General features: G+C 40.7%; 1 protein-coding gene and 1 pseudogene across 5 annotated transcripts in view; both read left to right on the top strand.

Moving 5' to 3' along the window:
* PLCB1 (phospholipase C beta 1) overlaps positions 1–16,973 on the top strand; it is a 746,723-nt gene that overhangs the window by 378,999 nt on the left and 350,751 nt on the right. The window lies entirely within an intron of this gene.
* LOC142010109 (uncharacterized) lies at positions 3,709–4,623 on the top strand (annotated as a pseudogene).

Below are 16,973 nucleotides of genomic sequence, written 5' to 3' on the forward strand. Positions count from 1 at the left end.
CTGGAACCAGCAGCCCAACCCCCACGAGTCCCACAAGCTGGCTGCCAGAGCCCTGCAAGCCCTGTGAGCTGCCTGCCTGAGCCCCCACACACCCCTTCCCACAAAGCCAGGCACCAGCAGCCCCCCACTCTTACCCCATTGCCGTCACCTGAGCCAGGCACCCTCTGCCCCACATCTAACCCCATCCCCCTCCTCCTCCACCCAACCCACACTCACTCACCTTTGCAGGAGACAGCTAGCTCCACGTGGGTCTTTGGTGGCTGCCTGCTTTTTATAGCATCTGTGCCAGGTCACCTACGTAAAATGACAGGGGCTGAGAGCCGGAAGCAAATGCTGGCTCTTTCTTTGGGTGGGGTAAATTGTCGGCGGGGGAGTGGGTCTCCTTGCACCAGCCCTGGAATTTCTTCACACCTCCCAGCGGGGCACACTCTGCAGTTTGGGAAACCACGTACTAGTGGCTGAACACAAATATTAAGAGGTCTGAGTCACCCAAGTATACTTAATGTGGACAGAATTTTCAGGGAAAACATTAAAACTCCAGTGAGCTTGTTCCCCCGAAGTTTTTCAAAGGCATATCACTTGACCACAATGTTCTGTTGGCTTTTCATCAGGAAAGCTAATGGCACATAACTGACACAAAGGACACCCTTTGCCAAATTTCAAGCTACTGTTCCAAATCATGAAAGTACCGGAGAGTCTCAAAGAAAAGATCATCAGAATATTTTAACATGGCCAAAATAATATATTTCTCCCTTGCCTTATTTTGGAACCTTTTAGGCTGAAATTTAAAAAAAAAAAAAAAAGTGGGGGCGGGGAGGAGGGTGGAGAAATCAGCTTGAGGAGGACACCTGTCTAATAAAAATTCAGCCCAGTCATTTAGAGTTTGGCAAAGTTAAAAGCAATTGAAAACAGCATCTTTATAATGGGAAATGACAGGCAATTTTAATTATTGGTGGCACCACCAACCCCATGTATAATTACAAATTAGAGCTGCCAATTATTCATAGTTAACTCAAATGATTAGAGGAAAACAAACGAGATTTAAAAAGTAATCACAATTAATTACAGTTTTAATCACCCTGCTAAACAATAATAGAATACCAATTTAAATTTATTATGAATATTTTGGATGGTTTTTCTACGTTTTCAAATACATTGATTTAAATGACACTACAGCACGCAAAGTGTCCAGTGCTCATTTATTATTTTTGATTAAAAATATTTGCACTGGAAAAACACCTCATACAAGTGCTATAGTGCAATTAGTTGTTAAAGTACAGTGAATGTATTGCAAAAGTGCAATATACAAATGTAAAATTATTATTTTAAGAGCAGTCAATGAACGATACCACAAGTGATTAATACAAAACAATTCAGCACACTTTTTAAAAATGAACATTAATCATACACCTGGGTTTTGACCCTTTTCACTTGCTGTACTTCATCATGTGGTGCATGTAGGCACAGTTCTACAATGTTATCATTATCTGGAGTAATTAAATGTCAGAAAAAATATTGGAGCGAAGCACCAGGTCTCTTGAAAAGGAAGTTTATTTTAAAAAAGAGAAAAGCTTATGGGCGTTCCTTTGGATAATGAGTTGGTTATCTGCATGTATTGCAAGGCTGAGTTCCCATACCATTGAAGTACTTCACGTCTGCCATACCACCTACATACTAAATATACTTTCACCTCCGGTTGATGTGCTGTAGATAATCCTGAACAGCAAGTGAATCTCACCAACTGCAACAGTGTACTCTTATGGAATTCCAAGAACCAAAGAAAGTACAACAGTTTAACCAATTCTATTGCAAATTGGATTGCTATGGGCTGCAGACCACTCAACATTGTAGAGGGCTAAGAAATGTTATTCAAATTGCACAGAATCCTATAACACTAGGGCTATGCATTTCAGCGCTTCATTAGTAAACTTCAAAATGGCCATTTGCATGGCCATTTTGAAGTTTGGGGCACGTGTAGACACAGCCTAGAACTGGAAGGGTCCTCAAGAAGTCATCGAGTCCAGTCCCCTGTCCTCATGGCAGTACCAAGTACCAGCTGGAGTCTAGATTCTAGACCATGCCTGATAGGTGTCTATCTAGCCTGCTGTTAAGTATCTCTAGTGATTGAGATAACAAGACTTCCTTAGACAATTTATTCCAATGCTTAAGCACCCTGAGAGGAAGTTTTTCCTGATGTCCAGCCTAAACTCCCTTGTTTCAGTTTAAGCCCATTGCTTCTTGTCGTATCCTCAGAGGCCAAGAAGAACAATTTTTCTCCCTCCTCCTTGTAACTGTCTTTGAGGCACTTTTGAAGCGCTATCATGTCCCCTCTCAGTCTTCTTTTTTTTCGTCTAAACTAAATGAGCCAGTTCTTTCAGTCTTCCCACATAGCTCATGTTCTCTAGACCTTTAGTCATTCTTATTGCTCTTCTCTGGACCTTCTCCAATTTCTCCACATCTTTCTTGAAATGTGGCACTCAAAACTGGACACAATACTCCAACTGAGGCCTAATCACTACTGAGTACAACAGAAGAATGACTTCTCATGTCTTGCTTACAGCACTCCTGTTAATGCATACCAGAATCAGGCTTGCCTATTTTGCAACAGCGTCACACTGTTGACTCATATTTAGCTTGTGGTCCACTATGACCACGAGATCTCTTTCTGCAGTATTCCTTGCTAGACAGTCACTTTCCATTCTGTATGTATGAAACTGATTATTCCTTCCTAAGGACTTGCATCTGTCCGTATTAAACTTCATCTTATTTACCTCAGATCATTTTTCCAGTTTGTCCAGATTATTTTGAATTATGACTCTATCGTCCAAATCAGTTGCAACCCCTCCCAGTTTATCATCTGCAAATTTACTAAGTGTACTCTCAATATCTAAATCATTGATGAAGACATTGAACAGAACCGGTCCCAAAACAGACCCTGCAGAACCCCACTTGTTATGCCTTTCCAGCAAGATCATGAGCCATTGATTACTCTCTGAGAATGGTTATCCAGCCAGTTATGCACCCACCTTATCGTTGCCCCATGTAAGTTGTATTTGCCCAGTTTATTGATAAGAAGATCGTGTGAGACCCTATCAAATGCCTTACTGTTCCTTTCATTTGTGATCTCTGGCCATCCTTTAGCAATAATAGCCATCTGGGAAAAAAAACACACTCACCTGACTGATGCTGCATAGCTACTACAGTCATTTACTTGAGCAGTAGCACATACTTAAGAGAGACACTATAACAAAACACGTGCAGAGCATTTCTTGGAGGTCACAGAAGAATGGAATATTCAAGAAAAGGTAACAGCAGTTCGTACTGACAGTACAGGTTGCACTTCCCTTGCTGCCGAACCAGAGAATTTGTCCAACCATGGGAGGTCAATATTGTCTATAGCATTATTAACACTTCCACTGCTTACTAGGCTCTTTGAAGATATTTTGGAGTAAGTTGAGATAAATAACAGCATAGAATGCTGAGAGCCAAGATTTGTGGCTGTAAATAAACCCTAAAGGACTGTGGATAACTCGGCCTCACCCATGATAAGTAGACCTCTGGCTAACTAAAATTATTCCAGACCATGGATTGTGTTGGCCTAGAGAGTGCTGGACAAGGAAGACTCAACCAGTACATGTAAAATTATAGCAGCAGGTAGTCATTTGCCCTTTTGAACACACATGTATTGTCAATATGTAGCAGTGCATTATGGAAGTGCTCAGTGATGCAGGTTTTGAAAACGAGTTGGCAAAATGTGCCGGCCATTTAGAACGTAATCCAGCTAACGCTACAGAGCTAAACATACCTCAAGCTGCAAATGGATAGAAAAAAGAACCTCTTGCACAAGAGATTTCAACCAGAGGGAATCCTACCGTGGGTATGGTTCAGCACTCGCTATGACAGATGCATTAGTTCTTCAAAAGCACTATCTCTCGGTGCTGACAGGTATGGAACTAAAAAGCTGCAAAAGCTAGGAAAAGTACTTGAGCTCAGTAGGTTTGTAACTGAACTTCTTGGGGGAGAAGCGTACGTCTCCTACTCTATGGCTTTATCTGCATTCTGCCATATATGTCATATTATGACAGTCTCAGATGATGACTCAGCATGTTATTTGATGTACAAACAATTTCCCTCTAGATTTTTCAAAATGCAAAAGAGGTTCCAGTAGGAGCTTTTTAAAGAACTCAGCCAAAAGTTTAAGGAATCTGAAGTGCCTTCCAAAATCTGAATTGGATGAGATGTGGAACATATTTTCAGATGTCTGGAAAGTGCAACATTCTAACTCAGAAACTACAGAACCTGAAGCACCAAAACAGAAAATCAATTGATGATGAAGATGAAGAAGAAGAACATACCTCAGTCTGCACTACTTTGGATAATTGTCCAATAGAACCCATAATTAACATGGAAGCAAGTCCTCTGGAATGCTGGTTGACACATTAATGGGCATATGAATGTTCAGCATGTATGGCACATAAACACATTGCAATAACGGCTATAACAGTGCCATGCAAATGCCTGTCCTCAAATTCAGGTGACTGTCTGCATAAGAAGTGGACAGCTTTCTTTCCCATAAATGTAAATGAAATTATTTGTCTTTGCGGTTGGCTGAATGAAAAGTAGGACTGAGTGGACTTGTAGGCTGTAAGGTTTTACATTGTTTTGTTTTTGAGCACAGTTTTGTAAAAAAAATCTACACTTGTAAGTTTCACTTTCAAATAAAAAATAGCACTACAGTACTTGTGTGAGGTGAATAAGAAAAATACTTTTTTCTTTTATCTTTTTACCGTGCAAATATTTATGATAAAATAATAGAGGTCACTGTACATTTTGCATTCTGTGTTGTAACTGAAAGCAATATATTTAAAAATATAACAAAACCCCAAATATTTAAATAAAAGGTGTTCTATTATTGTTTATCAGTGCAAGTAAAATGACAATTAATCACAACTGTTTTTAATCAGAGATTAATCATGGCTATTTTTAGTCATTTGACAGTCTTATTACAGACATTTTTTAGCCTGGAGCGAATATTTGGGGAACATCCAGACTAGCCTTTACAAAAATGTTTGCTACCTCAAGTTAATTTGCAGGGTGTTGAAAATGCTGCTACTGATAAACAGCCCATTGAAGAGATTACTAATTTTTCTCAGCCTCAGATTTCATAGACCACAATCTATGGATATAACAATGGGCACAATTAATTGAATTTGTATTAAATTGTGGGTGTAAAATGGCGACATTAGTGGAAGCTGCACTGAGGCCCTGGTATTTAGTTGGACTACAGCCTAGCCTTCATGTTAAGGTAGAAAATTTCATCTCAAAATTTTATTCAGTACCTTGTTGCAGTTAGATACTTTGATTTCAAAATGGGTGCAGTTATGGGGCCAGGTCTGCCAGTCGGGGGAAGTGGCTGGGTCAGGGCAGAAGGAGCAGCTGCCTCAGGGCCTGGAGATTAAAAAGGGCCCAGGGCTCCCAGATGCTGCTGCTGTTACTCCAGCAGCGGTGACAGACAGAGCCACAGGCCCTTTAAATCATCACCAGAGCACCACACGACTCGTTCTCGGTATTGCTAAATGGCTGTTTCCTCCCGCCCTCACCCCTTCCACCAGAGTTGCCACCCCTTCTGGGAGTGTGGAGCAGCCCCTTCCACAACATCCAGGGGATGTCCAAAGATGCTGACTCCTTTTTATGGGGTCAGCTGAATTCTAGACATAATATTGACGACTCTTTTGAAAATTCAGGCCTAAATGTCTCTTGACTTCCATAGATTCAGTAACTGGAGCTTCACCCACTTCTATAGTCAGTGTTTTAAAGCTTATCATTTAACATTTTAATTTGTTTAAAAATATGGCTGAGATAATAGTACTGTGAAGAGACCATTGGGTCTCTCTTCATCTCTTCTCCAGGGTTCAGACCCTCGAGCTATCAGTTCTGCCAGTTGCTGAGAGATCTATTTATACCCAGCATTTTGAATTCAGGTTCCTTGGGGAACAGCAGATTTCTGTGCAAAGTAAGGGTAAGGGCACTTTTTTATCTACTACCTAATGTCTCCCTCCTACTTTCATTTTCACGACACCTCTTCTCTCTGACAGACAAAACCTTGTTGAAACTAAAGCTCACGCAGCGTTGGTTAAGACTCCCACTCCTTCTAAACTTAGAATAACGTTTGCCATGTATAAAAAAGAGGCATCTCTTCTTCAGTCATTCAGCAGCTCTTCCTGCCAAGTTTATGGTACTTGGTTCCTACTGAAAATGTTTCCCATAAAGAATATTTTTAAAACATATTTTAATTCAAATTGGTCCCAAAGTTGTAAATCAAATTCTTTTAGAATTATTGTCTCAAAGATAAACCATGTGCAGGGAAACCCTGTTGAATTTCCAGTCCAATGCCTTAACCACTCAGTATTTCAAAGATGGATTCTCTTTGGTTGCCCATGAAATATTTGATCTGTCTTTGAAATTCACAGAAATATAGCTAACTTGCTAAGACTGACGATGCCTTCCATTCACAATACTGCATGAAGATTTACTGTTTACAAAAGAGGGATACATTTGGTCATCCCATTTTTGCATGTCCAGTTCTAAAAGATAAAGTGGGTAATACCTCGGTCACTCCTGCTGCAAAATATACCCTTTCTTCTTTATACTTCTAAATGATTCACAGATAAAGAGGTGCTGTGGGTGTTAATACTCTAGGTCATCTAGCAAATTTTCCATTCCTAATCAGCAACTAATTCTTACTAAGGACCCTAGACACAGCAAGAATTACAGAGTTTTAAAGAGGGAGAAAAATGCATTCTCGTATGAATTCTGTACCATTTAGCTTGCTGTTTGCATATGCTCCTTATGTACTTCCGAGAGATACCCTCCCTTTGTCCTGTGCCATTCTCTTTCTTTTGTTTCAGTGACCTGTTAGTAGGGGGGGGGAACCCTCCTTGTTCTAAACACTATACAACCTTTAACAAGTGTTTATTTATGAGTCCCAGGCAGCTCTGAAACATGGATCAAAGTAATACTAAATACAAGCACTAGACACGCTTGGCAATTTCTTGCCCAAGTTCTAAATAAAAATTGTTACGTAAGCAATTCAGTCTGTGATGAATGTGGGTGTGCATTTTGATGCTTATTACCACTATATCTAGTTCTGTTACTAGCATTTCTTTCTACTCTGTTGGGTAGTCTAGGTAGCAGAACCTAGCCACCTAGAGAAGAAATGCGCTGGTCACTTTCCCAGCTCCCTGCACTCATGATTTCTATTTGCGTTATTGCAAGAAATGTGTAAGTCAAAATTGTGTAAGTCGGAAGTCTACTGTAGTGGACTCTTTTTTGAAAATCTGCCCATAAGCATCACAGCGGTGGAACTGCTGGCTGCTGAAATCTTTTCCCATTTGCGAGTGCTGAGCCAAAGAGACATGGAAAATCTGGCCACACAATCCACTTTTCCAATAATTGCTTCTATACTTTTCCCTCATGCTATGCCCTATAAATCAAAGCCCTTCATTGCTCCCACCCTTCTGTCATTCAAGTCCCACCTTCTGACCTACCTCTGGTTAGACCCACCAGAAACAAGTCAGCCTACATTGCTGTCTTTCCTGTTCCACACCATTGATTTTTTTTCACTATCCTTTTTTAAAATTCCACAACACAAGACTTTGCTGCACAATTATATAAAATTGGTACTGCGTCTGCTGTCCCTTTTCCACTCTTTGACTTGTCCCTTTCTTTGCATAGTGTGAAACTTACTCCCATTCCTGCCGTGAGTGCTGTGTGGGCACAGGTGCCTTTTCAAGTTTTGTTCATTGCAGGAATTGAAGGGTTAGATTGCACGAGTTTTGGGTCAGAGGCAGCATGCTATTTATTTGTTCTGCAAAATGCCTAGCACACTTAGGACTTTGGTAAAATAATCCTAAAAAATTAGATTTTGAGTCCATGCTGTGGTTTCAGTTGTGGGTAGAGAACTCACATCAAAGTCGCTTATGGCCATATAATTCTCAAGTAATTGTAGCTGACTATCCATGTGGCTCTGAATCTGGAGTATAGTTCAGATAATTTTAGCATCAACTGTTTCCACGTCAACAGATAATGGATTTGAGCTTTCAGTTTTGGCAAACACATTGCAAGAATCATAAAATATATGCATGTGTTTACTTGCAGCAGTGCACTGAATTTCCAGATAGTGATTCAGTGAAGCTTTGTGTCATATATATTTCATACATTGCTTTAATAGTATCTGATCAAAAAGTCCAAGAACATTTAGACTGATAAAGGAAAAGCAACTGGATGTGTACTCATTCTTTGCCTTACTAGATGTGTTTATGTGGTAGCAGTGGACAAAATGAATATGTATAGTAAAAGTTGTCAAGAGGCTGTCATTACATTTATTTTGTATTTCCCAGGTGTGTTTTTTTGTGTTTGGCTCATTCAAGTAAACAGTGGATGAATAAGTTTGTAGACCAAAATGAAATGTATACAGGGAAGAATCCAAAGGTCTCAGACACAGCACATGAATAAATCAGGGTCAGTGTTCTTACTCTGATCTCCTCACTTAAAAAATGCTATAAATTATTCTACCTCTTCCCTGTTTCAGCTGGCTTCGGAATCTTTTTGAACTCACAATTCATCAAACTGGCATGAAACTCTTGGAAGTTATTTCTTGATAAACAATTATTGCTACATTAATAAGCGGCACAGTGGCTTGTAATTTATACACATTTATCTCACGTCCACTTTCTTAAAGTGCAATGCCCTCAAATTAGCACAGAAAGAATAAAGGTGGAAGTTTAATTTTCATTGTTGGTTGATAGAGCCGTGGCAAAGCCAGTAAAGGCTTACATAAGCAGCTGTCTTTTTTGTTCAGGCTGCTTCTGATTGCATTTGTACACTTCTAAGGAATGTTTCATTTTTACAGGGACCCACTGGAAAAAACAGCATAAAAGTTCCATTAGGACTATCATGGTAGCAAATAAACTATTCTTTTGAATTCTTCTGGCCTTTCTCTTTATTATTTTTATGAGTGGTTTTAATCTTACTGCATGTCTGCTCAGTTGCTTCAGTTTTGTTCATTTGATTAGCTTTTGAACTATTAGAAGACCAGGTTTGGATGTTAATTAAACTTAAAATGACATAGCCATCGTATACAGGCCTGCTGACCAGGTGAGGAACAAAGGAGGCAGTTGCACCAGGGCTGTCTTTTCAATGGCAGCAGTGGCTGGAGCTGCAAGGCTCTTTGAAGTGCTGTGTCAGTGCTGTTCTGGCTGTGTGAGGCTGGGAGTGGGCAGGGGTGGGAACAACAGTATCTGCCCAGTCCTCGCTTTGCATGCCTGCCAACCACCCTCTCACTCAGCACCGACCCCTGTCGCTACAAAAAGTCATCCTCCTGTTTCCAGGGAAATGAGAGAGACTGCTGCAGAGGAAGTCAAGGCATGTTTCTGCCTCAGGGGGAGAACCCTGTCCGCTTGCAAATCAAATAAGTACGTCCTGGTCCATTGCCATCAAGTTGCTCCTAGAAGTTCTCAGGCAGAAACTCCATTAAGACTGAGAGCGTGCATCAGTGACTTAAGAATAAAAAAAAAAATAACATGCCAAGGATGTTGCATTTTCACAGAACTATGCATTATAAACCCAGGGAAATTCAGAGTTAAAGCTTCATTTAAAATAAATCCAGGTATGGGAAAGGTAAGAAATATGCAGGTAAGACGTCCCAGCAGCCTTCACTCTGCCCTGTAATGATGTCCTACAGAAGCCACATGATTACGATTGGGACGTTCCAGTGTTTGTGGGCCCAGATTAGATGAAACAGATCTTGAAAGATGTTAGATTTTTTTCACATTTGTTTTTTCACCCTGGGATCACTGATTGCATGTGCTGCTGCATGACTGGGATATCAGCCTAGTACCAAAGTAGCCCTGGAGGTGAGAGCATGACAAATATAGTCGTAATCGTGATCATCACACCACTCCAGACTGTTTAGGATATGTTCACACTGTAAGGAAAGATTCACTTCTGGCCCATGCCAGCTGACTTGGGCTCGTGGGCTTGGAGTAAGGGGTTGCAGCCCAAGCTCTGGGATACTCCCACTTTGTTGGGTCCTAATACTCAGGATCCAATCTGAGCCTGGAAGCCTACGCTGCATTTAGTTGCCCTGCAAGCTGAGCCCCATGAGCCTGAGTCAGCTGTCACAGGCCAGCTGAGCGTATCTAATTGCAGTGTAGACATGCCCGTAGAGGCAACTTCCTGACATAATAAATAATTAGAGAGGAGATTTGTTGTTCACATTATATGCAAATTTGTTTGATTATAATAAATTATTATGGGAAGCTGTTGACAATGTGCAAATGTATGGAGCTGTACACGTAGCAAGTAACAAAATTAAAATGTCAAATTATCTAACTGAGCAAAATGTACTGTATAGCGTGAGTTTAGCAGAGTGAAGAGTATTTCTGATGCACACAAGAACTTGGGCAGCTGTTGTCATGCAGTGCCCTAAGCACAGTCTGCTTTGAACATTGGCAGATTTTTTTCTCCAGCAACTTTGTCAGATTCGTTTTTATATATAAGTGAAATTGCTTCACTTGAAGAATATATTCCTAGATGGAATGATGATCTCAATGTACACGAATAGAATCTTGAGATGACTTCCAACAGCAATGAACTGTAATGAGGAAGGCTATTATGCATAAACTTGTCAAGCAGTACGATTCACAAAGATTGCAGGGAGACATTCTCTTTCCATTTCTCGTTTTATTCTTTTTCTATTTGAAGTTTTTTCTTTGCTGTTCCCTGTGTTTCTGACTGAAGCGAGTCATTAATTTGCATTTTGCCAAAAGGCCCTGATCCTGCAAACACTTGTAAGCATGTGTAACCAGTGGGACAGCTTGTGTGCATAATCTCAAATGCTTGTGCATGCATATTTAGGACCTAATTATTAAGCATACCCCGTTCATCAGCATCTTGTGTTACCAAAATCAACAGGATACCTCTGTATTTTTAATATTCAGTATATCATCGCTCCCTAATATATTACATTTTTTATTAAATCATTTTCTTTTGTTTGTCTCGGAAAACATTATTTATACAATCTGCATTTTAAGTGTCTGATAACAGCTAGTAGCTATTCTATTTGCAATAAACTCTTTCATATCTAGAAGCCCTGGGACCGGGAGGTTGCCAGATATTCAAATATTCCGGATAATAGAGCAGTGTACCTACCAATGCATAACACTGAAGAAAAACAAGAAAAGAAACATACAAAAATGTATGCAGATTACGTTATTTACCAACAACAGTATTGTACACTATAAACTTATACTGTATTTGCTGTATTTATTTATATTTACTTTCACTATGCTGTACTTACAGAAAACATAACGAAAATTTATTTATGGTTAAAATGACGGTTATTTGAGAGTTCTGGGTAATAGAATGATGGATATGAAAGAGTTTACTGTATATCTGATTGGGTAATTGTTTAGTTATAAAAAGTGGTCAGTGCATATTACATATTTTTTATTCTTTGTTTGGGTATTTTTGGACCTTACAGTGACAGCATGAATTAATTGAAAAAGATGCTGTCTATGGCTCTGGTCCTGCAAATGCTTTATTAACTCAGTGGAACTACTCCTGTTTAATTGACTTACCTGTGCAAGTATTTTCAGGTTCAACTTTATCATTAAAAAGTCCGGCAATAACTTTCTCATTGTCTACTGATTGTGTATTTTAGGGGTTTTGAATAAATTTTAACCTGCTTTGTTGATACTTTTAAACTCTTTTTAATCATTAAGCTAAACTGTATGTATTTTACAGTGTATTTATAGGTGCCCTGAATGGAGTGACTAGAGGTAAATCCGTTTTACCACTCTAAGGCCATGTCTACACTGGCACAAAACTTTGAAATGGCCGTGCAAATGGCCATTTCAAAGATTACTAATGAGGTACTGAAATGCATATTCAGTGCCTCATTAGCATGCTGTTGGCTGCAGCTCTTCAAAAGTGCTGCATTTTGCTCCTGCGCGGCTCATCCAAATGGGGGTCCTTACCCCGCCAACTTCGAAATCCCCTTATTCCTATCAGCTGATTCCAAGCAGTTCCAACTGATTCCAACTGAGTCAGCTGATAGGAAAAAGGGGATTTCAAAGTTGGCGGGGTCCGTTCGAAAAGGAACCCCATCTGGATGAGCCGCACGGGAGCGAAATGTGGCAATTTTGAAGAGCCATGGCCAGCGGCATTCTAAAGAGGCGCTGAATATGCATTTCAGCACCTCATTAGTAATCTTTGAAATGGGCATTTGCATGGACATTTCAAAGTTTTCTGCCAGTGCAGATGTAGCCTAAGGGATTGCTTACTGTGATAAAAAATACAAGGTTGGTGAGATGACCTCTTTTCTATTGGAGAGGTAGCCAAGCTATCAAAGTGGTAGCCGAGTTAGTCTGTGTCTGCAAAAACAAGTCCTGTGGCACCTTATAGACTAAGAGATATTTTGGAGCATAAGCAGGTCTTTGCCCATGAAAGCTTATGCTCGAAAATACCTGTTAGTCTATAAGGTGCCACAGGACTTCTTGATCTCTTTTGTGTATCTCTTTTTATGCTGTTGGTGAGAGAGACAAGCATTTGAGCTTATACAGCTCTCTTCTTCACATCATAGAATACCTAAAGCTGGAATATTTTTAATAAGTATGTAAAGTGTACAGAGCATGTTTTTGATTAAACAATTACCCCCAAACAATAGAACTTGAAGAGATATGGAAAGTTTTCAGTTGCATAAACTGAAGTGGTGCTCTGAAGCAAGCTGCAGAGCTTCTCTTTCTCATCAACAAAAGCTGGTCCATTAAAAGAGATTGCCTCACCTACCTTGTCTCTCCAATATCCTGGAACCAACACAGCTACAATAACACTGCAGACAACAGGCAACACAATCCCTGGAGACTGCAAGCTAGAATCATTCACTACGAGACTGTACATCCAGAACAGCTTTGTGTGCAGCAGAGCTAGAAATTTCTCTTTGAGATCTAGCCCAGGTGTCTGCTGTCACTGCTGAGTGTGCCAGAAAGCACAGTCATGAGACAGATGTGGTTGGATCTGCTGTAGAGAACTACTTGGGAACCGTACTACATATGAGCTCTTGAGAATCCCACATGCTGAGTTCAGAGTGTCTTGCAAACTGGAACCAGCATTGGGCAAGAAGAAGTAGGCTAAAACATGCTGTTTTTCTTCCAACACATAGAATGAAATTCACCCATGACTGCAGCATCCTCTGGAACCATTTAAACCCTATGGGGCTGCAGCCAAGACAGATGTTTGGGGGAGAACCTTTGTGTTCCCACCCATTCAGAGCAGATCTCCCCACTGGCTCAAACTAGGCCAAACTAGGGGAGAAATTAGCTACCTTTAAAGTCATGCTCATGTTTATTAGAAAGTATTTGAGCTCTACATTGCTTGTAAAACATTGTTAAGAGCTCCAAAAAGTTTCTTTCCTCAGACTCTGGGCCATTTGGAATATATTGTTTTCTTCCTGTGTTTTTGATTGGTATTCATAACACAGCTGCTTTTATTGGATAATAACTTTAACTTTTATATCTCTTTATTGTGCCATAACAGCTGTCCACCAGAACTGTTCAGTGATAGCTCCAGAGACTGGGAAACAGTATTTGTTACTTAGCAGCAGCAGCAGCTGCTGCTGCTGCTGCAAAACTAGTACTTTAAACACCAACCAGGATTTGGAGACTGACAGATTTGGGGCTTTGTTTTACAGCAGTAATACCTTTGGTATCTGTGGAATTCCCCTTAGCAACCTCTCTTCCCACAGATCAAAACATTGAGGGTGACCTTTTCCAAAGCACCCAGAAATTACCCAACTGCTCCCATTGAAATCAACAGTGAAAATCTTATTGTTGGACAATTTTAAATATCTTCCTTCTGGATATCTAAAAATCTTTGCTGTGTGTCTCTCAGGTCAGGAAACCAGAGGGAAAATAAAATACTCCTGAGTTTAGTCCACTGAGGATAGAGGATGTATAGGTCAGCTGAGGATGTATAGGTCTCGTTAATTCGCATGAAGGAATTCACCTTACAAAGCACATAAGTGATGATGCAAGCCACAAGTTGGGAGCTGTGCTTCTCCATAGCCCCTTCCTGGCTACCATGCCAGCCAGAAGAATGTCATAACTGCTGATGCCTACCTATAGATCCCTCTTTGATGAACATATGTGGAGAATTGCTGTTCTACCAGTTGAACCTCTCTCGTCTGCCACCCTCAGGCCTTGACCGGTGCCAGATGGGACAATTTGACAGGCCATGGGACATTAATATTGTCTAGGAGCACTACCAACCCTTCCACTATTTACTTAGCACTTAGAAGACATTTGGAGTAAATTACAGCTCAATAACAGCACATAACACTGAGCGCCAGGACTGATAGCTGTAAGCAAACTTTATGGGACCGTGGGAAACTTGGCCACACCCATGACAAGTGGTTGTCCAGCTAACTAAAGTCATGCCAGATTACTGATGTAGCTGGATGAAAGAGTGTTGGACTATAGAGCTCTGATCCCATAGCTTTTCTTCCAATATGTACCCAACAAACTCCTCTGCTCTGGTCTAGTCAGGGGCGTTGGTTAAAGTGTTCAGTCAAAACCACTTACACAAATCCAAACAGTTTTTCAATCAAAATGAAATTTTCATTTTGGTTGAAATTTTCGAGGGCAAGATGGCGGTTTCAATCAAAATGAGAAACAGAAACTAAAATTTTTAAAAAGGGTTTGAACTAAAAATAAATGAATTTTGGTCTCTGAAGTTTTTTTTCCCCAAATCCAGACATTTTTACTAACACGAATTTTTGAAAACCACAAGCTTTATATTGTTTTGTTTTCCTCAAAAAGCTGTAAACTTTTCATGGCAAATTAAAAACACAAAACAAACAAATATTTTGAAATGTCCTGCTAAATCATGTGCATTTTAATATCTAATGAACATTAACACTGTTCAGCCAAAGTTGCTATTCATAACTGGCTCAGAAACCTCCCCCCATTCCAGCAACATACATGGAGTTCAGGGTCCCTTGTGGGGCTTAATCACTGGAGTGGGCCTTCTCTCTGGCTCCCACATGTCTGGGCAAGCATCATCCTCAAGGAAATGTGAAAAATGCTTCCCTTATTCAGGCTTCCTTTGTCCCAGAATGGCTCCAGTTCCCCAGCTCAACTTTGTCCACACTTCTCAAATTCAAGCACAGCTGTGACAGCACTTTATAGGGAAAGTGTGGCAACAGCAGGAGGACTGGGAGAGGTCCCAGTTTACCATGTAAACCACCTCCATAAGGTGGGTAGCATCTGCACAGCAGCATTATTTCAAAATAAGCAATTCTAGAAGAACTATTCCAAAATAACTTATTTCAATCTAACACAGCAGCACACATAATAATGCATTTCGAAATAGCATGTCTGGATACATAGCACCTATTTTGAAGTAGTGCCATTGGATGCCGTTACGGCTTCATTCGAAATAACACCGTTTCGTGACTTTACAACACCTATTTTGAAATAGCTCTTTCAAGATAGGCATTATTCCTCCAGCAATGAGGTTTTCAAAATTCAAAATAATGCGCCCGCTCTTTCATGTTTATTTCAAAAAAGCTCATGCGGAGTGTGGATGCTAGGAAGGTTATTTCGAAATAACAGCTGCTATCTTGAAATAACTTCACTGTGTGGCTGTAGCCTAACAGCACTAGGACCCGGTTTACAATGGCAGTTTACAGCACTGTAGCTTGTTGCACTTGAGACATGGGGATGGTTTTTTACATCCCTGAGCCAGAAAGCTGCAGCACAGTAAAGTGGCAGCAGGGTAGATTTCGCCTTAAGCTCATTCTGAGGACAGGTGACATTTGTGGAATCCCCCAGTAGAACAGATTGCTCCAGCTGAGCCCAGCCACATCCTTCTCCCTCCCACCTCCATCTGAATTTCCTGGAAATCCCAGCTATCAAAGCTGATACCTGCTTGGGTATGGGTGAGACTTTCAACCCAGTTCACAGAACTTTAATAGCCCTTGAGTGTGCCTCTCCGACTTTCCCTAAAGAATCCTCAGTAACGTGTCTTTGCTGGGAAATGAATTGTCCTGAATTTCATATATCTCAGGAAGCACTCCTTAACTCTGAGCTTGAAAAATGGTCCACATAGGCCCTGTATATAAACCTCAAAGGTGTGATGCATGATCTGACTGCCTGGATTTCCATGCAGGACTGAGGCTATAGACTTTAGAGGGATTTGCTGGACACACAGCACTCATGAAAATCTGAAATTACGTGTGTTTCTGTTTTTCCTTTAACTTGCAACCGGTGGGTTTAGAAAGGCCTTTCCAAGCAGGTGGGTTGACTCTTTAGCCATTAATGCTAAAGATTTCAGAAACTCCCTGCGAGTGTGAATGTGTAACACCCATAGGTGGAACTGAACCTGGAACCTCTGGACCTTACTGCATGAGCCTCTGTCATTTGAACTAAAAACCATCTGCCACTCAGCTAAGGTTGTAGCGGAGACTCAGGCTATCTCTATACCAGATGTAGAAGTTGATTGCAGATATGCAATTTTAGCTACACCAGTTGAATAGCTAAAATTGATGTATCGACGCTCAGCTAACTTGTCTGTCTTGACAGAGGAAGGCCAATGGGAGAGTTTCTCCCTTCAACCTTCTTTACTCCTTGCGTCTCACAAGGAGTACAGGATCGGCTGTGACCCCTGAGAGCTTGATTTCATGCACTTGCAAAATCAAATCCCGGAAGATTGACACTGAGCAGGTCAGTCTTCCACAGTAGTGTAGATGTTGCCTGAGTCTTTGTCTCTGTAAATGCCACTACATGGGACAGTGAACCACACCCAGTAGGTCTGCGAGTTACACAGGCACTTGCCCTTTGATATTCCATGTTATGGTATCAATGCTGCAAACACACACGCCAGTAACTTTACTGGAGTATTCCAACAGGCATCGG

The sequence above is a fragment of the Carettochelys insculpta genome, chromosome 3, assembly GCF_033958435.1.
Source record: "Carettochelys insculpta isolate YL-2023 chromosome 3, ASM3395843v1, whole genome shotgun sequence".
In the NCBI taxonomy this organism is placed as follows: domain Eukaryota; kingdom Metazoa; phylum Chordata; order Testudines; family Carettochelyidae; genus Carettochelys; species Carettochelys insculpta.